The sequence below is a fragment of the Plectropomus leopardus genome, chromosome 18, assembly GCF_026936395.1.
Source record: "Plectropomus leopardus strain MGB_pleo_1.0 chromosome 18, ASM2693639v1, whole genome shotgun sequence".
NCBI classification, from domain to species: Eukaryota; Metazoa; Chordata; class Actinopteri; order Perciformes; family Serranidae; genus Plectropomus; species Plectropomus leopardus.
Window position 1 is genome coordinate 21,007,501 of NC_142193.1, and position 26,186 is coordinate 21,033,686.

The window sequence follows — 26,186 nt, forward strand, 5'->3', positions numbered from 1 at the left end:
TGTCAGGATGGAAGGACAGGAGGAAAGGAGGGAGGGAGGGAGGGAGTAAAGGGTGAAGGAAGAGAGGAGGGTGAATCTGATTGTTCCGCTGGATGGTTCATAATGCGCAGAGCTGCGACTGGTTACAGTCCCCCCTTCATTCTTTTTATATCCTCTCTCCCTCTCTTTCATCGCATCATCTTCAGAGGCAGCTTGAGATGGGATTTATCTTCTTTCTCTCCGCACACACACATGCACGCAAGCCACACACACACACACACACAAACACACACACACAGGGAAACAGACAGTTCTCTCGTTCCATCAACTCTAGCTCTGAAGCACTTCAAATCTTTTTCCTGCTTTCTGTCTATCTGACGCAAACAAACACACACACATGCAAATGCGCAAACACACACACAGATACCCCCCATTCCACAGGCACACACACACACACACACACACACACACACACACACACACACACACACACACTCAAATGGAAGCATACAGAGTGGAAGGATGGAACATCTCCCTGTGTATTTACCTCCCCAGTCATCCTGGTTAATTATGCATGCAGAGGCAGTTTGCTGGGGAGGTGGAGCAGCCTGGGAGGAAGCGCGCGCACACACACACACACACAGACACACATACACACACACACACACACACACACTCACCCCATCACACATATTCACAAACAGCCGCACTTCACCACCACCTCCGGAATCATCACAACACGCCCCAGCACCACGCACACCGAAGCTCAGCTCACATGCTCCTCGACAACCCGACAACGCACTCGAAAATAACCCAAACACGCCACTCTCCCTGCCCCCCCAACCCACCTCACCACACACACACACTCATGTCTAACACATCTGCCTTTAACACCCTGTTTAACACAGCACGCTCCAAAATAACACAGCAACCCGCCCCGCCGCTGCTCCCAATCAGCACGCTGCTATCCCCATCCTAATTACACACACTTCAACAAGGCGCGGAGAGCATTCAGATGCCTCCAACTATCATTCTCCCTGTTCAGATTTGCCCGCATCCTCCCCTCTCGGTGGACTCTGTGCCCTTTTCGTTGATAACCGCAGGTTCAACACACTGGGATGGCAGACAGACAGATGGACAGACAGACACACATCTCCTCTCTGTCTCTCCTCCTCTCCTCTGCAGTGTCTGGCCAGGCTGTGTGGGTGGGTTCCTACCCAGGGGAGAGGCTTAGGAGATGGAGGAAGCCAATATCTACTCTGACATTTGTCAGTGTGCCGTTGTCATGACACACAGCTGGAGGTCACGGGGGGTCACCGGCAGCCAGTCACATAGATTATAAGAAGAGACATAGAGGGGGCGGAGACCGGCCGTTGACACTCGCAGATAGACAGACAGACAGATGGACAGATGGCGCTTTGAGGCTACTGGACAGGCAGCAAATAAACTCGATCGGAGGGCTGACAGCGAGGGAGTTGTGTGTACGTGAGCTTTTAATTAATGATGGAAGCAGATTGATTATATCGAATGTTACTCATACATTACAGAAGTACTTCGCCAATATAAAGAGGGTTCTCACATAAAAAAAGACGTCTATGCTGCAGAAAAACACAAATACTTTTGAAATTGGTGTTACATTACCAGAGAAAACAGAAAAAGGGGCTTTTGCTCAAGAGGTAGAAAACCTACAACTACTAGCATGCAATGCACCGTACCAGACCAACAAACGCTTCCATAAGTGGGTGACGTAATGCAACTTGTTCATGTGAGACAATGGTGACCAGCTGGTGACAAACAATCTCATATCACAATTAAACATCAAGCATTAGAGGCAAGGAATAAGGAACGCAGTAACAGAATCTTGGTTTATATTTGATTGCACTGCTTAGTTTCACTGTTTGATCAGCTCTGCCTAGTTTAATGGTTTGATTTAATAGCATCCTGAGTTTTAGAATCACTTTGCCACCTCTATACTCTTTGTGTCCGTGATGGCAGAATTGGTGGCGGGCAATATGAAAATGCTAAAATACAGCCTGTAGTTCAGCAACATCCTGACAGCCAGCGAAACTCTGGAATATCTTCAGCCCATTCTCATTCTGAACTAGTAAAATAGCACCGCTTTGTTAGTGCATGAAGCCAAAAGGCAACTTTCGTGTGCACATGAAAGCTGCCAGACGCCTTCAGCTGAGAACGCGGTCAGACAGAACAGTGTTATTATACACCTGTGGAAAGCTGAACGGCACCTGCTGCGTCTACATGATGTGTACACATGCAGCGTCACTTGAGAAACGGTTGAATAGAACCTGCGTATGAAACGCAGCAGGACAGTATCAGGTTAAAATGCGGCTGGTATCGACGTAATATAAGGAGCATCGGGTCGCCTATAGTGCAGGATGGAGAGGAAGTGGATGGTCACACAAACAACTGACTTTCACGGGGAGTCCAGTGTTCACTTTCATCTAAATGTGATGTTTTTTTCAACATCTTACCATGTGCCTCCTTGCCCTAAGCCTAACCGTCCGTGGCAGCATGTGTGTTTGTTGACATCCCGACGTTGGATGCCATGTGCTGTTGTTGTCTAAACATAATGTGCTGCATTGTTCGACCATGTGCATTTGTTGACATCGTGGTAGCGTGACCGAACGTCAACAGCAGACGCAGAAGGATACCTGGAGCGTAATATGTAGACGTGGAAGTCCATTGACAAAGCGGCATCACGTGACGAGCTGGGATGAGAACGTGTTGGTCTCTAGGCACTTAATTTGAGGAAAGTTTACCACAGTTCATCTACACATACTACCCACACTGTTTTGATACAAAGCTGGTTGAAAATCGTCCAAGTGTCCCTTTAAGCATAACATAAATGTAATGATCTCCATCCAAAAAAACATCGGAAAATGACAGAGAGAAAACGAAAACATGACTCAGTGTCCATCGTTTCCATCTGTTTGCCTGTTTTCCTTCCTCAGTCCAGCCCAATGTGATACACTGGCATCACAGTTTAAAAACACAAACAATACTGCCAAAAGCATTTAAATGGAAATTAACAAGTTTCTGTATTTTCCTACCAGATTCATCTGTCTCCCTTGTTGAAGGCTATCTGACTGAACTTTGAGGCTGACACGGCTCAATAGGATCTAAAACTGAGGAAAATGAGCCCGGTCGATCTGGGAGACCATTTTGGTTCGGTGAGTGTGACCAGTTAATGCTGGGTCTGTGTGTACATGTGTGTGTGTGTGTGTGTGTGTGTGAGAGAGGTGCAACTGTCTCGTCTCTGGGGTTTAGGATGACTCATCGACGTTCACAGGCATGGCACATCAACACCAACCACACACTCTTTGCAGACGTTACTCAAATGCGTAAACCTGGAAGAAGAGAAGAGGGATGTCTTGACTGCACAGACAGACAGACACAGACACACACACACACACACACACACACACACACACACATACACACTCACACACACGCGCGGCTGCAGCTTCAGCATGAAAGAATAAATAAAGGTCAGAGGAAGCGAGGCAGATGTGTGTGTCTGTGAGCGAGATGGAGAGGAATGCATCAGCCACTACAGTTATCTATTTTGTGGTTTTGGTTCCTATTTTGCTCTGAAAGCAGAACACAGAAGCGATGTTATCCCTCCACGCTGGAGAACGACATCCTTTCTCTTTGCTTCTTTTGTCTCTGGGGTGAGAAAAAAGCAGAAATTCATTTCATTAGGAGCACTGGACTGGATGATGTGTGCGCATGTGTCTATGTCTCTCTATCGCCCTCCTTTGACTGACAGGCCGGTGATGTCCAGTGACCTTTCAGAGTGGAACAACCTCACACCGGGATGTGTTACGCCATAAAAACAACAACACAAAACACAAAACAGGGTCTACTGTCACCATGGCAACGGCAGAGCCACTCAGTCAAGTGGAGAAGCTCGCGTATGCATGTGGCATGAAGAAAATCATACAAGTAAACCCAGGGAATACGTCATGGTGTCTGAGTGTGAGCAAGTGCGTTAATAAGGGGGGGAAATTTAGACAAAGGTGACACACAACACAAACACACACACACACACACACTCATTTATGAGGCATGCTGGATATCAGAAATTCTCACACACAGATGTACGCAGACACACAGAAACACAATGGCTTTGTAATGTTTATTTGCGGCAATTTTTTAAAATAAAAGACAGGGTTTGATTATGCTGCTGATAAGGTTAATATTGTATGTGAAAAGTCAAACTTCAAAATAAAAGCAGGAGTAAGTTAAATCAAATTAATTTAACCTTAAAAAAATAAAACAACATGAATATAAACTAAAAAGTGAAATGTCTTATATTTGTTTTACAGCTGACATTTCAGAGATATATTGTTTGCTTTGACTTATTTCATTCTACATATTTGCTGCTGGAGATGACCATCGTTTGGTGTAAATTGCATTTTGGCTTGTGTGAATACAAGCAGCAACTCTGAGGCTCTAAAATGATGTCAGTGTGAAAGTGCCAAAAACTGCCGCTCCTCTAACGGCCACTTGAGGCTGGCTCCAAGAGCGAGTCAATCTCCTCTCACGTTAAAATGCCAAATTTTACAGCAGAACTACACACGTTTACAGCCTGGTGCAAAAAAAAAAAAAAGCCTACAAAGAAACAGTCCAAAAACCAATGATCAATGTCACAATGGTTACGTCCATTATTTTATCGTCTGTGTGTGAATACCACCAACTGGAAAACCCCCTCTGCATGTATATATTGTTTCAACGAGAGAAAATATTTTTCGTCACTGCATCTTTGAGAATGACATATTGATTGGTTTGTCCCACACAGTAAAAGACAAAGGAAGAGACCTGTATTTTTGCAAGTGATACACAATCCCGACTCCAATCAGCAGCATTAAGTCGACACTGTGCGCTCTTTTGAAAGAAAAGCTTTGATTTAAGTCTGCTCCATCTACATATATCGCTTTTACAGACGTTCTAGGGCATAACACAGAATCACTTTCCCACTCAACAATAGGCGAAAAGATGAGCATGTGGGCTGTGAAAGGACAAATCCTGCAGACCTATTTCTTTGAATGTCTTTTTCTCTCTTTTCCAGCCTTCTAGCCTTGACCCAAAATCATTCGTCCCTCCCTTGTTCTGCTCCTCCACACAATTCTCCTTTATCTACTTTTCTATCTTTCTTCCCTTTTCTGTCTCTCCTTCTGTCTTTCAGCCCGGTCACCTCCAGCGGGCAGCTGCTGAAGTGTTGTCCTTTGAAGGACTAAACCTGGCTTTGTTTACATGGTAACAGCACGAAGAGACTGGTGGGGACGGAGAGGGATGAGAAAATGACAGGCGCAATCACACACATACACATCGCATAGGTTCTGTTTGGTTATCGCAAAGGTTGTCGTGGTTACCTGGGCGTGTGACAAGAATCAGGAAAAGTAAAACTGATTGCTCATTACCTGCTGTGTGTCTGCGTGTGCGAGTGAGTCAATGCCTGTATGGCGACTGCAAACATGAGTCATTTTCAGCTTGTGCGAGCGTTTGCTAATATGTGCTCATGTGTGCAGGCATTTAGACCAGGGATACTCAACTGGCTTTGCTTGGGGGTCACTTTTACAAAATCTCTGGAGGCCAGGGGCCAGTCCCAGCAGCCCCATACATGTTTCTAGGATTTCAGGATGTTTCCTGGATTTTCGGATGATTCTAGGATTTTAGGACGTTTCTAGAATTTCACGACATTTCTCAGATTTTAGGACATTTCTAGGTTTTTTAAGATGTTTCTAGCCTTTTAGGACATTTCTCAGATTATATGCTGCATATGCACTCTGGCACCTTATGCATACTAAAAATACAAAATAAATTTGAATCATATAATTTTCATTGTGAATTAGAAAATGGTTAGGTGGCCGCCCAGCACCGTATTGGGGGTCAGATTTTGCACGCGGGCCCTAAGTTGAGTATCACTGATTTAGCATGAATGTGAAGGAAAATTGATGAGAGCCTTCATGATCAAGCTTGAATGCCTGCAACGCCCCTGCAGTTTGTGTGTGTGTGTGTGTGTGTGTGTGTGTGTGTGTGTGTGTGAGGGCATTTGTGGACTCCAGCTAACCTTCCAGAGTGCAGAGGGAGTGAGACGTAGAGACACAGAAGAACAAAGAGAAAGAAGGAGATGCTCTGTGGGTTCATGTTCCCATAGTATTGATAACCTCAGCCATGCCCACACACTTTTTCTGCTTTTTTCCCCCCTGTAGGTTCCTCTTCCTCCGTCTCTCCCTCATGCACACAAACACACAAACACACAGGAGTCGGGGTCCTGTAAAGTGGGCCGCAGAGCTACTTGGTATTCCATCAGAATCCTCCATCAAGGGAGACTGTGTAGCACAAGAAAGAAACGATGCAGGAGGAAGATGGGATGAGAGAAGAAGACAAAAGCGCAGCATTCAGAGGCGAGCGTGTCTGGTAAGTTTTCATTTACGCTGAGTCCTGAAATCCAATCTGACTGCTTATTTGAAAAGCAGAGACGTAAAGGCAACAAAGGTGCGGCATTTCGAGGTTGGAAAACAGAACGTAGAGTGGCTCACATCTCGCAGTGACCCATTTTGGTTTAGTCCAGCAAAAGCACATCTTCCCACCACACGAACACTGTCCCACTCTTTGCAGGTAATGGGGTGGAGCGCTCCACTGAAGCAGAGGGAGCGGTGTTGGAGCAGGTTCCGGTGTGATGTCCCTGCTGGGGCTCATGGTGCGTTCCACTCCCATGTATTCGATCCCTCTACTCATTTACACAAGTACTCACACGTGTGCACAAATTCACTCACACGCACTGATTTGCACCTGCTCCCTCTTTGTGCCACTTCGGTTCATCTAATTGATGATGCTGTGTCACTCCTGCTGTCTCTCTCCAACACACACACACACACACACACACACACACATGCACACACAAAAGCAAACATACATCCCACCTCTTCCTCTCTGCTATCTTCCTCTCTGTGTCCTTTAAGTTGTACCCTGTCCTCTGTTGTCCTCTATCTTTCACGCCCTTTCCTTTGCCCCTGTAGCCACAGTATGCAGCTGCCAGCAGTGCTGCGTGTCTGTCTGCATATGTGTGTCTGTGACCTTGTCTTGGGTTAGACTCGGGCAGGCGGCTCGTTGATCTGCCACATTGAACCCATAGCCTGAAGGAGAGATTTGTAGTGGTGATGAGAGGCCTCAGATGTTGTCCTCTGCAGCTTGTTTGTCTATAAATAAGAACGCATGTCTTTTTAAGTTCGGTTGCCTCTATTTTGTGCAAAATGATGATGAATTTATGTTTTATTATGAGGGACAGAAGGATTTTGGGACATTTTCTGATTTTAGGACATTTCTAGGATTTTAGGACATTTCTTGGATTTAGGATGTTTCCAGGATTTCAGGACATTTCTAGGATTTTGGGACATTTTGAGGACTTTATGGCACTTCTACGATTTCTTGGATTTTGATTTTTCTAGATTTTAGGGTTTTTCTAGAATTTTAAGATGTTTCTGGGATGTTTCAGACAATTTCTGGGATTTTAGGACATTTCTTGGATTTTAGGACATTTATAAGTTTAAGGAAATTTCTAGGATTTTTGGACCTCTCTAGGATTTTAGCATATTTCTAGGATGTTTTTTGAGGGAATTTTGGATGTTTCTAGGATTTTAGGACATTTCTCAGATTATAGGATGTTTCTATACTTTACTTACATCTATACTTTTGAGAATCAAAAGAACGACTCGTATTTGACTTGCTCATATATTAATTTCATATTGCAGAATCCACACATATGGACATCATGCTTGGCTTGTTTCTCTGTGTGTGTGGTTTTCTCACCCTGCCACACACATGCAGACACACAAATATGTGCTTTAGTTTTAACAGCTCTCTTAGGTCTCGTTTTATGTGCTAACACCAGTATTCACTTACATCTCTTGAGAAAGTGTACTGTGATCTAGAGACAGAAAAGGCCTGAAATAGCACCATTAAAGAGAAAGGTGCAGAAGTTCCCATAATGCTCTGGGGGTGGTGAAATCAATCAGTTATCTGTGGGCCACAGCCTCGAGTCAGGCTTTTTTTTTTTAGCCTATGTTTGTTAACATTTAGGAAAATTTTCACAATTAAAAGCATGCCGAATTGACATTCGCAGTTCTCGTGTGCAATCTATCACGGATGTACCGACAACTACCACTGGATGACTTTGATACAGAGGAAAACGTAAAAATGTGACAATTCTCATTTCTGGAGGTACAAGGAGCGTATTTTTGAACCTATATTTGTCCACATGTACCTTAAACCTATGCCGAATTAAATGTAAACACTTGATTTGCAATATTAGACGGATTTACGGACAACTATCACTGGATTACTCTGATACGGAAGAAAACTTAAAAACGTGATGATTCTCAAGCGAGTTCTGAGTGACATCTGGAGCTCCGTTTTTTAACCTGTATTTGTTTAACATTTCGGAGTATTTTCACTATGAAAAGTATGCCGAATTAATTATTGGCAGTTCCTTTTGCAGCAAGCGACTTTTGGAGTTACAAGGAGCGTATTTGGAGTGGATTTATGGACATTTCTTTACGATGGACTTCGGAGAAAAGGACTTCCCCGGCAGGGGTAAGTAACATTGAATCTAAAAATGTGTCTGTCTGTGTTCATTTTTTCACTCCGGAAAGAATAAGTACGCTGGTTTTTTTGTTTTTTTTGTATATACATATATATTATACATATATATATTTTTTTCATACACAAATGGGCGCATTTACCTAAATTAAGCTTTATGTTGACCATGTTTGTGAGCGAATTGAATGAGCAGCAGGCCAAACTACAGCTAAATCTCTGTTTTTAGAATACCTGCGTGCACCTGTCCCCCTCTGCCCTCTTCATCTTAAACACTGTGGTTTAGACAGGAGGCTCAGGAAATAAAAGCCTTGCTTAGTGCTTTTAAATGTCTTTCTATGCATGCATGTCAGCGTGTGTTTGTCTTTACCCTTGTGTCCACTAGAGGGCATTCATTCTCCAAATTTAGCACAAACATCCACTTCGACTCCAAGATAAACTGATTAGATTTTGGTAGTCAAAGGTGAAGGTTGCCGTGACCTCGTCTGTCTCATTCTTGTGGACGTGATATCCCAAGAACACATTGAGGGGATTTCTTTAAATTTGGCACAAACGTTCGAATAGACTCAAGGATGAGCTAGTCAGATTTTGGTGGTCAAAGATCATGGTCACTGTGACCTTGCATCCGGTGATCTGAAGATGGCTTTGAGGGAGTTTACTCATATTTGGGCTCAAGAATGAACTGATTAGAATCTGGTGGTTGAAGGTCAAAGGTCACAGTGACCTCACTGACCTTTGTTTTTGTTGCCATAACTCAAGAATTCATAGAATTTCGCACTAATAGGATATAATGATGAAGTCTCTGACATTTTATATCCAAGAGGTTAACCTTTCAAAACCTGGATTGACATCAGTTTTCTTGTGCTGAGTTCAGGCAACTTTGCCAAGCTATTTAACCCTTTAAAACCTGAGCAGCTTGATTTCTTTCAAAAACACGGGAGAAAGGGCATTGAGCAATTTCACAAAAAAATGTGCCACAAATCTCAAAAAATTTGAAAAAAGTGGTGAGAAAATGCCGTGAAAATTAGTTGTTAAAAAGAGTGGAATTTAAAAAGAAAATAGGTTAAATTCTCCAGACAACCATATTTAGAATTATTATAATGATATTTCCACTGTTTATTTTCAATTTTCAACACTTTTTTGGGTAATTTTCCTTTGGATTTCCTTAATTTATGTAGTCATTTATTTAGTTGACTATTTTCAGGTAATTTCCTTGTGACTTTTTACTAATTTCTTGCCAATTAATGGATGTTCTTTTTAAAAACAAAATCAATTTATTCAGATTTTAAAGGGTTAAAGGTCAACTATGATATCATAATGTTCTGCAAAAACACTTTTCTGGCCTTTACATCATAAGTCAGGAACAGAAGGGGAGGTATTTGGTCAGATACTAAATTGGTGACACTAACTTTTGGTGCCCACTTTGAAACCTTGCTGTTTGCCTGGGTGCTGCAGGGAGCAAGATGTGTGTGAAGCGTCCACGTTTTCACAGACGTGAGTGTAAACTGTAAGTGCAACTTGACTGCTGCATGGAGGCATACAACTGCATGGCGGTATTTCCAGTTTTTTAAGACCTAGGCCCATTTGTGCCTCTGAGCATCTTCCCAGAAGGTGTCCTTGGCCTGCTCTCTCCTCTCAACTGTCACCTGAGAGCCAGACTGGGGAATACTTTACTCCATCTGCAGACAGGCCGACACTAAAAGGAGGCGAGCCACAGATACACCGATGGCAGATAGCTGAAATGAGAGGAGGACAGCAAGAAGAGAGGGAAGAGAAGACGACATTTGATCTGATAGGGTCGGAAAGAGTAGCGAGGAGGAGGAATGGTGTGAGAGATGAGGGAGTGTAAATATGGAGGAGAGCAGATGTGGGGAGATTGGGAAGAAATGGAAGAGTGACTGTGGGGATAGGTGATGGAAAGTGGAGTGATGGGAAAGGGAAATATGAGAGGAGGAGGTGAATAAAAAGACAGTGGGAGAGGGGGGAGGTTAGATGTGAAAGAGAGGCGACGAAGGGCGAAGGGCGAAAGTGAGGGAGAGATGCTGTGAGATGAAGGGGAGCTGGGGGAGAGGGGGAGTGAGAAGGGGAGAGAAAGAGAGGATGCGAGATCGAGGGCGCAGAGATAGAGGGAGGAAGAGTGGTAGGGAGAGATAGATTGAAGCTGTAAGATCAAGGCAGATGTGAGGGAGGATGGAGGAGAGAGAGGGGGGCACAGCGGCGAGGCGAATGGAGAGATGCAGGGAGGAGAGGAGAAACGGAGATCGTTATCGCAGGGCCGTGCTGCCTATTGATTTGCGTTAGAGTCTCGAGCCGGTGAAATAACAGCGGCGCTGGGATGCAGACTCCCCCGTCATTAGCAAACACGGCTCTCAAGACGGCAGAGTGTGTGGTGTGCGTCGGGCGCGTGCGTGCGCGCATCTCTGTTGGCGTGTGACCATATGGCACGTTTGATGTCCACATGATTAAGACCAAGAGAATAGTAAAAAAAAAACAAAGTAGAGAGACAGATGACAAAGTTACAGCACTTTCTAGGAGAGAAAGACAGATTGGAGGACGGGAAAAACAGATTTAGGGAGAGACCAGCAGACTGTGTCGGAGTAAATGATCAGGGAAAAATGCTAAAACAGGGCCGTAGCATCAAATTCTCTGCAGTCTCTGTGGCCCCCCACCCTTCCTCTCTTGAGGGGATATTCAACTTTGGGGCCCCATTTGCAAAACAACAGGAGGCCAGGGGCCAATTTCAGCAGCCTAATACATGTTTCTAAGATTTGAGCATGTTTGTAGGATTGTAGTATAATTTAAGGATTTTAGTTGGGTGTTTTTTGTTTTTTTTTTTGGATTTAAGCACATTTCTAGGATTTTAGGAAATTTTTCAATTTTAGGAAGTTTTTAGGACATTGGAGGCTTAGTGAGGACCTTTGTTGGGGGTTGCAGGGGATCCATCAATATAACTTTTTGTTATAATCAAGCTCTATTTTGATGCTGTTTTATGCACTCTGGCACCTTATGTATACTAAAAGTAGAAAAACAATTTTCTAGTGTTTATCACTTTACTTTTTTGTGATTCTGAAAATGGTTGGGGGTCAAATTTGGCCCTTGGGCCGGAAGTTGAGCATCACTGCTCTATTTTACACTGTCTGTTCAATGTGTGAATGTCACGCCATAATGCCGCCCTGTTGTTCTCTGTATAAGCTAAGATTGCGGGATTGTCTGACAGAGTAGTCTCGCCTTAAAGTTGCCACAGAAGGCAGTAACAGCAGCGAAACTGTGTCTGTACAAACAGGACAGCCGGCAGGAAGGGATCATGGGCAGGACGGGTGTGACGTATTGATGACGTGTTATTTGTGCAACCAGCCTGTTCTCATTCTGAAGTTGTCAAAGAGAGTCTCATTGACGACTTCAGAATGAGAACAGGCTGACACCGACGCCAAAAGCCACTTCGCACTGGTATGATATGCTGTCGGGCGAAGGTAGTGTGTAACACGGATGGATGGCACATTTCATGGTGTTATGAGACACCACCTGTTGGTTGGACGACACCTGGCACAGCTGTATGATTCGTGGAAGGGCAGTGGTAGTTGATGCAGCCGGAAGGAACCTGTCGCGGCTGTATGATACGCCGCTGAATAACATCAGGTTGAAACACTGCCGCTAAACATGTAATATAAGGAGCACAAAGGAATTCAATTAGTCAAAATCCTTGAAAATCTTGGAAAAATCATGGAATTTTGTCATGCATTATGTGTTTTTACAATAAGATGCTGTGGTTAACCTTCCACGTAATGTAACATAATGACAAATTTAATTTCTTCAGCTGTCCATTTAATGCAATTGTGATGGTATTTACTTATGGTACTTTTATCGGTCCTTAAAAAATCATGTGAAAATTTGGAAATTTTGTGAAAATGTGTGGGAACCCTGTTGAAAGGGTGAGAGGGGCCTCAAAGAGCTTCCACTATTTTTCGCACAAAATTCACTCTTTGGACCAATTTATTCAGCCACTTTTAATTCGCTTAGTTAGAAATAAGAACAACTGCAAAAAACTTTTCATCTCATGCTTGTGGAGGCACGCTCTCGGCCAAACTACTACGCCCCTGGCTAAAAAAAAAAACAGAAGTTATCATGTCAAGACGTTTTAGGTGACGCACCTCTTTTTTCAGGTGACAGATCTATCGGTCACCTCTCGCAGGCAGATGATGGGAGACAAAAGTTTTTTCTGTCCCTTTTTCCTCCCTTCACTGTCTTTTCCGCATGTGGCGCAGTGTGATGGCAGCGGTGGAGGTGATATGTGTGTGTGTGTGTGTGTGTGTGTGTGTGTCTCGCCAGGGACCAGGGAAGTGTGAATATGGCCGTGGAGCTCTGCCAAACCGAGCCCAGGAGCTTGGGGTGGGGGTGGGTGAGGGGGGGCGGAAAGAAATGAGGAGGAGGAGGAGGAGATGAAGAGGAGAGGGGGGAAAAAACTCCATCCTTTGTTCTTCGTTGATGAAAGGAGGAATTGGATCCTCTACTCCCACTCCCGCTTTCTCTCTTGGTGATGAGCCTTGATGTGTTAGGGTGAGCGAGCGAGCAGGAGACACACACACACACACACACACACACACACACACACACTGCTGCCTTATTCCACTCAACTAAGACCCAAATGACTCCTCGCTCACTAATTAAACTTTAATCTCCAATAGCGCACAAATTACCTGCCACGCAACTGAGCGCTGAACTACAGGGATATAGAGAGAGAGGGGAGGGAGGGATGGACAGATGAAGGGAGGAAGAGTTGGAGTGAAGGTCACACTACACCTGCAGGAGACAAAAATCTTTCTCTCCCTCTGTTCCTTCCCTCCTCTCCGTATCCTCTGTATTTACACCAACATCTGCGCTGTTTATGTGTGTGTATACGAGGCACTGTAGCTGTAAATGGAGCAGTCGGCTGAGGCCTCACTTTCTGAGCCAGTCACTCGCTCACCTGAATGTTATCACGCACACACATGCACAAAGTTGATGCTCGCCAAGTCCTCGCATCCTCCTCTGCCTGGCCCCGTTCCCATCTCTCTTTTACAGCCTCTGCTAGGACACACACGCACACACTCCGCCATTTTGTGCCACACAGCAGAGGGCATCACAGCAGCGTGTGTGTGTGTGTGTCACTTGGTTAATCACAAAGAACTAACGATAATTAGCACCATTTTCCTACCTGCCCCTTTCCAAGCCTGACTGTCAGGTTGTGTGTATGCATGAATTTGGATCTGTGTGTGTGTGTGTGTGCATGTCTGTGTGTGTGTTTGTGGCATTAATGAGTAACTGGCAAGCATAAAATACTAAATCCTAAAACACCCCAACATGCCACATTTAGCAGCCACTACAGTTCATGTACTCTTATCAGCAGCGGAGGGGAAGGCTGTTTAGACATCAGTCGAGGTCGTTCAGGGCAATGAAATGAAGTCCAGCAGAATATATTAAAATTCAACACATAACAAATGAGTGGCGAGTCTGGCGCTTTGCACGCTGCCTAAAGCTCTGTCTAATTTGCAGTTTGGACGCTTCCATGCACAAAGGTCTTTTTGTATTTTGCCATATTTTGTTTTTGCACATTTTTCGCCCATTGTTGACGAACCGCAAGATTTGAGGCACTACATCTGTTTAAAAAGTTTAAAAAGTAAGAATCCCCTCTCAGATACACCATCAATCTCTCATGTGCAAAACCTTGCTGCAGAGAAAATTTTCAATTTTCCATGCTTCCTAGAATTGATTCTCAGAAAATGTGCCTGTTTTGTTCAGTACGAGAGAACGATAATGAAAGCTGTAACGATGCTACAACAGCAAGGGACAAAGTTTTTCCCAGTTGAGAAAAATACAGTCTGTGTTTTCCTCCCCTCCGTTAAAGCTACAGTTGGATACTTTTATAAAAATAACTTTTTGTCATATTTGCTTAAACTTTCACTATATCCACACAGAAGTTAATGACACAGACAATCTGTGGAAAAAATCATAGTCCTTTTCCTCCTCGTTTTGCTATTAATGACAGGGCTGCAGGTAAACAAAATAACCAATCATAGCCCGGGATTCTCCAATCAGTCATCTCAATCAATCCCTCTGAACTGATCTGTTGAACTTTTCTTGCTTTAAATGTATTCAGAAACACATTTTAGTGTACTGTTTAGATTTAAAAGGAGAAAGTTGGATTGGCTGGTAGGCGATGCGAGATGCGTCACTTGACTCGAACACGGTGGCCAGGTCAGAAAACTTTATGTTTATTGCTGTTTGTGTGTGTGTTTCTTGGTTTCATTATGTGTCTCCTCTCTAAATATTTTGCATTTTTTGCAGGATCGTGATCACACCGCAGGCAGCACTCTCCATGAGTTCTTTTTGCGCTCAGCACTTAAGTGTCGCTTTCACTGTATTTGGAATTCTGCTGCTCTGTCTGTGCCCAGACTGCTCTCTGTGCTCCGAGAGCATAATGCAATGAATGTGTGTGTGTGTGTATATACTATATATATATACAGTATAATCCAACAGCACTCCTAATGAATAGTGCAGTTTAAAAAATACAAAATCTAAATTTGGTGACAAATGTTATCATAGCGGGCTGCCACAAATGGGAAACCCTGAACTTTTACAATATAAATCTTACAGTCTGATCGCTGAATGTCGGTGAAGATGTCCTGGAAAGGGATTTTTTTCTTTGTCCAAAACCTGAGAATACGTAGTATTTTGCATGCTTGCGAATATTTTTCATACCGCATAGAATTGCAATATTTTGCATGGCAATACTGTATCGATAAGCAGAAGTTTTTTCTTGGGGACATAATTTGCAGCTATTAAAATATAATATATCACAATATATGATATTGCTATACTGGTTGTTTTTTTTAATATTATTGCTAAACATTTAAAATTGCAATAATCAATACTGGAAAAAGTGCTCAGATCCTTTACTGCAGTAAAAGTACCAATACCAAGCTGTAAAAGTGCTCTGTTAGAAGTTAAAGTCCTGCATTCAAAACCTTATTTAAGGAACAGTATGTAAGTATAATCAGCAAAATTTACATCAAGTATGACAAGTAAAAGTTCTTAACAAAACAGGATATTTTTAATAAGACATTGAGACATTTAGCAGACATTTTCTGGCGACAAAACTGGGTATTTTTAACAAGATGTCGGGACATTTAACAGCCGTGTTTCTAGCAACAAAACTGGGTATTTGAATGCAAAACAAACAAACAAAAGTCTTAAGTTAAAAATTAACTAGTAACAACAGCTGTTAAATAAATGTAGTTGAGTTAAAGGTACAGAATTTGCCCCCGATTTGTCGTGGAGTAGATGTAGAAGGTAGCATTAAAGGGAAATACTCAAGTACGCAACTAGAACCTCAAATTTGTATTTAAATATAGTACGTGAGTAAATATACGTAATTGCATTCCACTACTGGCAATAATATTGTATCGTGACTTAAGTGCCATGATAACGTCCTATTGTGGGGCCTCTGTGTTTTGTAATTGTAACTATATATTAGTGTAAGCCTTACTCCACAGTGATTATGTTGTTTAAAAAAAATAGACCTATAAAGGCAATGTGCAGGTGCCACTTGCTATACAGAGCAGTGTTACAGTGCTTTAAGGCTAAACATTTCCTTTAATCCACACACAGGTGGTGAGCACTGAAGGACATCAACCGAATTAGCCATCATAGAGGCCCCATTTTTTAGATTAACTGCTGCTACTGCTGCTCCAATATCCCAGGATGAAATTATTGAGTAAATACTGCAGTGCTAATGCAGGACCAGGGAGCTCAGCATACGCTATGTGGTGAACACTTTTATCTTAACTACCTTACGATACCAGTGAGTGTACATATTTTTAGCCTGGCTGGTTCCGATGGGAATTAAAACCTCTAAACGCGGTGCCACACTCTGTCATCTGTGCAGTTAAGTCACAAGCCAGAACAAAAGACGGAGCAACTCAATCCAGTGCAGTCACTGTAAAGACTGCTCCTGCCACAGTGAAGGGTGTCTTCACAGTGCGTATTACCCACAGTCGGTGGTGAGGTTCGCAGTGGGGAACATCAGGGGACAATCAAGGATATGCCCGTCATGCAAGGTTGGCGGTGTGTGTTTTAGTATGTGCATAGGTGTGTCTGTCCTGTGTGGTGTGTGTGTACTGCCCGCCATGCGTGACTAGACAGAGTCAGGTGTTCTGGGAGGGGCATTGGCACAACGATGTGCCCATATGCTTGTGACTGAGTGGCGGGCACAGGGAGGGCACAGCGAGCGGGGAGAGATCTGCACTATGCCTGCGGTGCGTGACTTCATCCCTCCTGCAGGCAGAAGGGGCACTGGGACTGAGCGAGGCTGACTGACTTCGAGGGTGTGAAAGGATGCAGCTGGATGGAAAGAAGGGAAACAAAAAGTGATAGATGCAGAGTGAATGAGACACGAGAATGACAGAATATAAAGTAAACCACCAAATTTCTGCATATAAAATCTGGCTGCATGTTCTTCTCTCTGCAGCCTACACTCAGCTAATGTGGCCTGTCAGCACTGCATCCTCTCCTAGCGCCTGTTCGGAGGAAACAGACATGTACTTTTATGATTATCTCATGTCACAGTAGCACAACTGGGATCCATCATATGCATACGTTCGCTTAAGTAGCCTAAATCTTTAACATTAAGCTCATAAGAAGCTAGTGTGTGTTTGTGGTGTGTGTGTGTGTGTGTGTGTATGTGTGTTGGGGAGACTGCAGGCTTGACACTGTGCCGCAAGGCAGCTCGGTCAGTGGATGCAGTGACAGCTCTGTGTGCTGCTGCTTTTGGTCCCATCTGAACAAGAATATATATATATATATATATATATATATATATATATATATATATATATATATATATATATATATATATATATATATATATATATATATCACACACACACACACACACACACATACACAGATATATGCTTCATTTCTAAGGCCCTGTCTACGCATACACAGATATTTTTGTAAATGGATATTTTCCCGACATTTTGGCCTTTCATCCACACACAAGTTTTTTGTTTTAAGGCCCAGACACACCAAACTGACATCAGAGAATTAGCGGCAGCTAAAGCATGTCGCCTCCCATTGCTGTGTCTCGTGTCCGGACCTGCGTGAGAGGAGATACCTCTCCATACCAGCAGACGACAGTCACCTTTAATTGTTATTCAAAACAGGAAACTGGAAGCCTGTCATGACGCTAGTTAGCCAGTTAGCATATTAACAACACAATCTAAAATTGAAAGAACAAAGCATGTTTACTGCGCGGCAGTGAACAACAAAACAGACCACCAAGAAATGTTTCTCTAGAAGTGCTCAGTGGCAGAAGAAAAGCAACCTGACCTATTTCAACCTCACTTCCTCTTGACTTTAGTTGTTTACATTTTTCACCTCCATTTCTCTTCTCCTGTGCTGAGTTGAACTGCCAATCAGAGTGATTTCAGTCACCGATTGACTCCACTGCCGCTGCCGCCAACTCAGCATGTTGAATCAGCAGAAATAAAAGCCAGCAGTGATCAATGAGAGCAGTGGACGAGGACCGCGGATGCTCGCTGTTGGCACAACATGGGTGGACAACTGACCATCAGCTTGGTGTGTCACATCCTTTAGGAGTGTGTTTGAATTTTTTAAAACGGCTTCTATGATGCAGATTTTTCAAAACTCTGCGTACTGTGTATCTTTGTGGATGGAGCATTTGGGAACTCCGTAGTTTGAATATGCCCCCTGTTGCTTTGTGTGATGATCGTGAGTTTGTGACTCGGAGTGTGGATGATTGATCTGATGATGTGGTCAGATCAGATCAGTGAGCGAGAGGAGGAGCTGCTGCAAAAGCATGTAAAAGCAAACTTTTAGACTAAGCTCAATAAATGAAGTTTCACTGCGTCTGCCGTCCTACTGCTACGTCTGTGCTCAGAGTGCGCTCTGTGCTCCAACAGTGTGGTGCAGTATATACTTTACATAACAGACCAGTATATATATAGCACTCCTAATGAATGATCCAGCTCCAAAAATAAAAAATCTATTTAGATGTTGTTATCGTGGCAGCGTGCCACAAATAAATGACTGTGTGGCTGTCGGTTTCGGATCAGACCCGGTCAAACCAGCAGATGGTGGGACAATTTTCAGAGTGGGATTGTTGTTGATAAGGATCATTCATAAGTTTGAGTGAGGTGCTTCGTCCTTATATTGAATGGAAGTCAATGGTGATGAGATTTGCATATGTCACAAACATAAGCCTGTTTGTGACAAGGCGAGACAGCTAAAGAAATCCAGCACCGGCGAGTGTTTTGAGTCATTTTTACATTTATGGTCGTTGGGACATAATTACTTTTTAGCTACAAAAAATCTGTATACGTATATATAGGGCCAGAGTCAAAAGAACACCCTGCTTGTCATGCATCTGTATAAATGCACACAAATGAGTCTGCTCACACACACACACGCATGCGTGCATGCACGGACACACGCACACACACAGCCGGTTAAGCATGAAAAGCAAATAATGCCATCGCCTCTTCCCGAGTCTCTCAGCAGACGGTCCACACAAACACAGCACAGCAAAAGGACACACACACACACACACACACACACACACACACACACACACACACACACACACACACACACTCTGATGACCGTGGGCAGGTAATAGGATAGGTGGTGGTTTGACATTGAGACATGGTGAATATGTATACCGAGCAGCCAATTATGCTAACTTTCCATCTATCTATCATTTAGAGTTAGCTAGCTCATCCGCTGTACCCAGCACCTAGCAACCAGCATACAGCCAATTAGTGCCAAGCCATCCTTGTTTCCTTGGCAACACATCATTGGCCTCCTATGTATATCCATTCAGAGACCTATACACCTGAAGCAAAACTGCTCGTGTCATCTAGCACCAGTAAGTTTGTCAGCCAGGCGTCAATATCTTCGTGCAGCATTTCAACATCAATAAATCATTCCAACATTCATTTTGAGACATTAGTATACTGGTGATAAACAAACTGCTGAGAAGATTGGCGGCCGTTTCCAATGTGTGCAACAGGGTTGGATTTCACAAAAAAAAAAAAAAAAGAGCTGGACCGCTTTACGCCACAAAAGCGCGAGCTGCTCCTCTTCCAGCAAAAGCAGAGCTGAAGCTTTCAGAATTTCTCGCCACGGCAGATGGTAGAAGGAGAGAAAGGCCGATGGAAAAATCCCTTCCAAGATGTTTATCCTTTTCAGTAAAACGAAAGAGAAAACAAATGCATATGGAGGGAGGGGGAGGAGGGATAAGTTGCCACATCTTCTTTGTGGCAAGAAGCAATGGGGTTTGTGCAAAGCATGGACCTAAAAACAGCACATCTAACAACACATTGGCGTGAGACAGAAGCCACAGATCAGAGTATTTGTTTATGTTGAGGTTTTGACGATATGACATGGACTCATAAATACATCAGTCATATGTTAAAGGGAACCCTGCGCCGATTTTCAACCAACCTTGTATCAAAACAATGTGAGTAGTATGTGTAGAAGAACTGTGATAAACTGTCTGCCATCTATCCAGTACCTAGATATCCCTCCTCCTCTCGGTCAGGGGGCTTCTGCATACACATTTTACGATTTAGGGATCCATCTGCATTTGCTGTTTATGTTCTGGGATGCCGCTACCGTGATGCTGTACCTAATTATGTTTAGGCAACAACAGCACATGGCAACCAACGCCTGAACGTCAACAAACGCACATGCTTTGCAATGATGGTGAGGATTAAGGCAAGGAGACACATGGTGATGTGTAAAAAAACAAAACAAAAAAAACATTCAGATGGGAAGTGTACGCTGGACTCCAGCCTGAAAGTTTGTTGTTTGTTGGACCCATTCACCACCCCTCCCACCTGCCCCATAGGTGCCGCCCCACTCCTTATATTACATCATTAGTGGCAGTGTTTCGACCTGACGTCGTTCTGCTGCATTTAATGCACATGCAGCACGTTTCATCCAGCCGTGTTCTCAAGTGAAACTGCCCATGCGCTTATTTGGTGGATTCGCCAGATATTGTTTGGCCATCCGCAGATGTATAATAACAATACAACTGGTTCTGTCCGGTCATGTTCGCACTCGACGCAGTCCAACAACGTTCCACGTGCAAGCGAAAGGTGCCTTTTAGTGTTGCATATTTCTGCCAAAAGCACTGACAGAGCAGCGTTTTTTAACAAGTTCAGAATGAGAACCGGCTGAAAATACATTATCTTTGGCTGTTGCTTGAACTATAGGCTGTACCTCTGCGTTTTTGTATTGGCTGCCACCCACGCTGCCACTGTGGACACAAAGAGTATAGATGCTGATCAAGACAAAGACCGTATCCTGTCTTTCTTTCTCTCTCTCTCTCTCTCTCACAAATTACTGAAATCCGATCAAACTCGGCAGAGTTTATGTTAGTGCAATGATTATTTCTTGCCAAAAATGTTTCCAGGAACATATTTGAATGCTCTGTTTAGCTGTAATAGTTCATGAACAGGAAGTGGGTGCCATACTGCTTCCCGCACAGTGAAAACTGAGGCTGAATAAACTGAGATCCAACGGAAAATCTGGGCAGCGCTGATAATATAAACCAAAATTCGGTCACTGCGTTGCCTATTTCTCGCCTCAGATGTTTTCAGAAACAAGATTTACATTACTGTTTAACTGTAATATGAAATCGTCTCTTGCATTGTGTCAAACGGATGAGATCGCATTACGTTGCCCATCAGTGGGAGTGTTTATTGGTCTGGTGCTACGCACTGCATTGTGGTAGTTGTGGGTTTTCTTTCTGTTGTGCAAAACCGTCCTTTTTCTGTTTTCTCCAGTCATGTAGCCCCAATTTTGAAAGTATTTGTGTCTTTATACTACATAGACGGCCTAGTTTTATCAAAAGGCCATCTTTCCAGCAGCAAAATACTTTTTTAAGGTTAAAAATGCTACATCAAACATGTTCGGATGTCTTTAATATTTCATTAATGCACCATAATGAGTGGCAGCGTCAAATCTGAATAACAGATTGGAACCTGAACCACCTGCATCACTTCCTCTTTCACCCCTTCCTCTATCCTCTATTACCCCTTCCTTTCATCCTGTCCTCAACCCCCCCTCACTCCCAGCCCATTTTTTCTCCCTCTCCACTGCCAGTCCCCTACCTGTCTCATTTGCATAGGATGCCTTATTTGCATACATATGAGCTAAAGAGAAAGGGGATTTGTGTGCGGGAGAAAAAGAGGAGGAGAGGCGAGATATGCAGGCAGGCGGTGGCTGATGAAAAGAAATGAAAAAGAGCCTTTTCAGGGAAGGAAACTGCAACCACAACCTCTCTCTCTCTCTCTCACTCCCTTTCACCCTCTCTCTTTCAATTCTGTTCTCGCCCTTTAGGTCACACCTTAGAGAGCTCCTGCGAAGGCCCCATTAACGTGAAATATCTAAGAGAGCGACAGGGAGAGTGAAGAAGGTAAAAAAGAACAAATAACTGATAAAAGCACGCGTGCAACGTGGAGCCAAATGAGAGACAGAAACAGCAAGAAAAAAAACAGAGAGAAAACAGATAAATAAAACAAAGGAGCTTGTACACATCACCCATCTATCCCCTGCAGCAGCCCGGCTCTGTGTTACCGCGGTGTTGTTGTTGCCGTGGTGGCGATGGATGGTTGCCTCAGCAGAGCAAAACCGATTGGCTGTGAAGTAAGCCCCCCCTTTCTCTTTCCCTCTAGGAAGGACGGCACACGTCAAGCCCCTCCCCCTCACCCGTGCACACACACATGCACACACACACACACACACACACACACGCAGGCATTAAATATGTACAAAGACACAACAATATACAACACTTCTCCATGCATCCACATGTCTTGAGCACTGCTGGAGAAAGTGCATGGAGATGACCACACACACACACACACACACACACACACACACACACAGATAAATAAGGTGTTGTTATGATTCACGCGTAGCGCTACGAAATATATAGACCAGTTCAAATGGGCAAACACACACAGAGACACTCAGCAGCCTCTATAATATTAACAACCTCCATCCCCCCCGCCTCATCTCCACATCAGGCCAACCCAGATGCATCCCATACAATCTGTCCCTGATTGCACACAAATACTCCAACCCCCCTCACACACACACACACACACACACACACACACACACAAACACATAAACAGGCATATTTATCCTGCTCGAGCTTGCTAATTGCATGTCTCTAATAACCTGGTGCAGATAGAAAGCAGAGCTCTCTTGTCTCTCTGTGGACAGAGTCCAGACGTGAGGCAACTGCAGAAGCTGGGGATATGAAAAAGCAGCAAGAGATTGGAGGAGAACTGATGTGTGTGTTCATGTGTGTCCTCTAGTCTTTGTTTGATCTTTTCATCCGGGCCTTAAATGATTTCGGGAACTTTCCTACTTGCATGTGCAGCCTCGCACGCGCGGACACACTCAGAGCGGATGCACAAAACACCCGTGCTTATATGTATATGTTTGTGTGCGCGCACCGACGATCACTCATGCATGAGCCATCTCCTGTGTATCATCAGGACCGGGCGGAGAGGACAGAGGGGGGAGAAAGTGATGAAAGGTGGCAGGGGGTAAGGAGTGGAGATGAAAGCGTGAGGGGGAAGGAGGAGGCAGCGGAGGAGGGGGCGGGAGTGTGAGGGTAAAAGGGCAAAGGAGAGATATGAGAGGGAGAAACAAAGGGGAGAGGATGAGCCGAACTGGGTTGAGGAAAAGCGGGAAGGACAGATGTGCTGACTGCTGATTGGATGGAAAACAAGAGGAAAGAGAGAGAGAGAGGGAGAAAGAGAGAGCCTGTCACCTCCAGTCAGTGGCTATTAGCGGCAGCAGCAGCTCAGAGACACCATCCCTCATTCTGCTCTGGCAGCGCTGGCACAATTAGACACACATGCACACACCTTCACGCACACGCTCATCCATCCGTCTTTTCCCTTCATATGTGTGAGCGTGCGGCTGAGACTAATTGAGTGTGTGCGTCAGGCTGTGTCTGAGCTCAGTGTTTTTCTCTCGGTCTGCTGTGTGTGTGTAATAGAGAGAGACTTAGAGAAAATGTCCTTGTGTTTGATCTGCTTGTGCGCGTCTCATCCGTGTGTGTGTGCGTGTGTGTGTGTGTGTGTTTTGCCACCGAGGGCCCCGCGCCCAGGCCTGAGAGTGAGTGATAGAGTCCATGCCAACTTGAGCTGCATGCCACAGTCTCCACGCCTGCACCCATGTCCTGCCACTGCCAGCTCCACCCTCCTCCTCCCATCATCTCTCTCTCTCTGTATCAGTCTGTTGGCCTCCTCCTCCTCCTCCTCCTCTCTCATCCCTTTTCAGTTTTTATCTCTCTGCTCACGCTCTTTCCACATCTCTCTGTTTTGGCTAAATTGCCCCATCTTTAGCTTTGTCTCCCCAGCGTGCTGTTTTTTTTTTCATTTTTTTCCCTCTCATTTAATGCCTGTGACCACTCCGCCCAGCCTTCTCATCCTCGCATCTTTTTAATAGTTGCTCCACCTGCCCTCTAATTTCTCACATCCCTGTTGTCTTCTGTGGTCCATTCATCTTTCTGAAATTTCATCACAATCTCTCTCTCTTTTTTTTTTAAATTTTACCCACACACCTCTTTTTGCCTCACCTCAGAATAAACCTCTCTCTCTCTGTTGTTCACTTTCCTCTCCCCCTTTCATCTTCCCTCATCCTCCTCCGTCACATCTATTATTTATTTCCACAGGCCGCCACTAGTGGCAGCTGTTTCCCTTTTTACCGTCCATTCATAACCCCCTCCTTCACCACTCTGTCTTCCTCTTTTTTTTTTTTTTAACCTCTCTCGATCTCTGGGACGCCTCTATTCAGGGCTCTCCATCCTTCTCATCAGAGTCCTCATTATCCAACTCCCTTCCACCACTCTCCTCTTCTTCCTTCCTTCCCTCTCCTCCCCCATGTCTCCTCCATCACCTGCTTCTCAGCGGTGTTTCTCCTAATTTCCATACAGCCCCAGCAGCCTGTAGGCCTGCCTGGCTCGCATCTTCACCTACCGAGAGGGAAAACACACGCACACATGCACACAGATTTGAAAGCGCCTTCAAACACACCGTGCACATACATTCCTCGATCCAGAAACCTACAGGTCAAGGAAAATATGAAGAATTCATGCCGTTGCTCTCTCTCACAATCACCCTGATACAAACACACATTCATCCCGGTTTAATGAGATTTTGCCCCCCACTGTATTCTTCTCTCCATCTTCTGAGCAATATCTCCACAAATGTGCTTACAATCATTATTTATATATGCAATAAAAACCATTTTAGTGGCAAATTAGACACTGCTAAGTCCTTAAAACCATTTGCCGCTTTTCATTTATCCACTCTTTCCAGTTTTGGCACTGCTTGTATTTCAGCATCGTTTCATACACACAGTGAGCTATTAATTGAGTGAATGAGGCCTATTCTCTCGCAGCCTCCCCTGCACAGCTAGTGAGACAGAGCTGAGGGATCTGCTGCTGAAGTGCAGAAGCTGATAAAAATTAGAGCTCACTGGATAAATGGGCTTTGGGCTGCTGACCGCTGCCTTTTCTAGGCCAGTTAGCCAGAGGAGAGCTCATTAAGCTTAACTGGAGGTGGAGGTGGTGTGCCTTGTTAGGGTGTGTGTCTCTGATTATGCCGCATTCCTGTATGTTTGATCATTTTTAGTTAGTTTGCAGGCTTATTTATGTATCTGTGAATGCAGCAACGTTGCGCGAGAGGCAGAACAATATTGCAGGAGGAGACACGGCAAGAGAAAGAGGGAAAGTCGGGAAGAGCAGCACGGCTTATTAGGCCACCACTGACTATGTGTGTGATTCATGGAGAGTAAGAGAGAAACAAAGACGTGAAGTGAAAGTGAAAGTGAGAGAGAGACAGAAGGAGAAAGAGGGAGATGGATTGAGCTGTGAACTAGGGCGGCCCAGGATCAGGCAGCTTGCAGGATGGCTGTCTGCTGTCCTAAGGGAAAAGGCCAGCTTGTTATTTTAAGGAGGGTGACTCTGGCGCTCACCTCACATGGAAAAAATAGGGACACACACACATATGTGGAGACACACACCTACACAAGTTGTCTCTGTGCAAATGAAGCTGACAGCATGAGCCTTAGAGGTCTATCTGTCTCAGATAATGGGCAAGCTCAACAACGAGTTGTGTGTGTTCACCTTATATCAGGCTGGAGACGACACCGCTGGTATGAGGAGCCCAAAGGAACCTCACACTGTATGTGTGTGTCACATTTCTTATTTTTACACGTACCCCTCGTTTTCAAGTGCCCCTCAGAACAGAGTTACAAGAGGTGGTTGTTGAAAAATTCCTCTATGAAATGGGACAACCCTTCAAGACTGATCCGATCGGTATACTGTTGTTTACGTAAACAAATGCAACAGTTATTGCTGTGGTGATTTCTCTTGCGTGGGCTACAGGCAGCCTAATTGCGGTTTTTAGGATGCTTGCAATTTGTTTAAAACTTAAAGGCCCAAACACAACAAACGGCAATCAAAGAACCATCAATCAAAGAACCACCGTCCTGCACGA

The 26,186-nt window shown here is 44.2% G+C and overlaps 1 protein-coding gene and 1 long non-coding RNA gene across 3 annotated transcripts in view; one reads left to right on the plus strand and one right to left on the minus strand.

Annotated features, from left to right (window-relative positions):
- rai1 (retinoic acid induced 1) overlaps positions 1-26,186 on the minus strand; it is a 73,257-nt gene that overhangs the window by 17,438 nt on the left and 29,633 nt on the right. The gene's annotated exons all lie outside the window — the stretch shown is intronic.
- LOC148186488 (uncharacterized) overlaps positions 7,999-26,186 on the plus strand; it is a 90,684-nt gene continuing 72,496 nt past the window's right edge. The window contains exons 1-2 of one of the 2 annotated variants that reach the window (XR_015779618.1): positions 7,999-8,223; positions 8,501-8,595. This is a non-coding gene — a long non-coding RNA (uncharacterized LOC148186488). Of the gene's footprint in view, positions 8,596-26,186 lie in introns of both variants that reach the window. The other variant, XR_015779617.1, reaches the window with a different exon arrangement.